The 787-nt window shown below is 63.2% G+C and overlaps 1 protein-coding gene across 1 annotated transcript in view; it reads left to right on the top strand.

Annotated features, from left to right (window-relative positions):
• Positions 1–787, top strand: part of LOC119326524 (fatty acid desaturase DES2-like) — a 16,176-nt gene that overhangs the window by 14,032 nt on the left and 1,357 nt on the right. The window lies entirely within an intron of this gene.

Below are 787 nucleotides of genomic sequence, written 5' to 3'. Positions count from 1 at the left end.
GGCGGCCGGTATGGGCGGGAAGGCGGGCGCCACCGAATGTGGCGGCGTCGGGCGCGGCGGTGGCGGGGCCGAACCCCCGCGGGTGCCTGCGATGAGGGTGGTGTGGGTCACGCGAGTCCGCGCCACCCGCATCCGGCGCTCCTCCAACTTGAGGTACGCGACCACCTTGGCGAAGGTGGGCTCCGGGATGAGGGTGAGGTTGGAGGCGGCGTTCCCGAAGTCCTCGTTGAGGCCGCCGGAGAGGGTGCTGATGAGGAGCTCATCGCCGATCTTTTCCCCGAGATCACGGAGCTCATCGGCGAGCTTCTTGAGGCGCATGCAAAAATCATAGATGGATGAGTCAACTTGCTGGCACCCGTAAAACTCACCATAGAGCAGGACCTTGCGCTGCAGCCGATTGTCGGTGAAGAGGCCGTTGAGCTTGGTCCAGACCGCATAGGCGTCGTCCTCGTCGTCCACCACGGTGTGGAAGAGGTCGCTGGAGATGGTGAGGTAGAACCAGCGGATGATGGTGGCGTCGAGGATCATCCACTCCTCATCGTTGATCATGAGTGCCGAGTCCACGGTGTCGTCCACGTGGCCGTGCAGGAGGTACTCACGGAACACAAGCGAAAAATACCGCTTCCAAGCGGAGTAGGACGCGGTGGTGTGATCAAGCTTGACCGGAACACGCTCATGGATGTTGAGGTCGCGGACGAGGGTGACATCGGGACCGGCGAACGGGTTGGAAACGGTGGACGAGGAGGAGCTCATGGCTAGGGTTCGGGACTCGTCGCGGGTGGAGGGA

Source organism: Triticum dicoccoides, chromosome 6B, assembly GCF_002162155.2.
Source record: "Triticum dicoccoides isolate Atlit2015 ecotype Zavitan chromosome 6B, WEW_v2.0, whole genome shotgun sequence".
NCBI classification, from domain to species: domain Eukaryota; kingdom Viridiplantae; phylum Streptophyta; class Magnoliopsida; order Poales; family Poaceae; genus Triticum; species Triticum dicoccoides.
The sequence above is the reverse complement of the archived record's forward strand: the minus strand, read 5'-3'. Positions and strand labels throughout refer to the sequence as shown.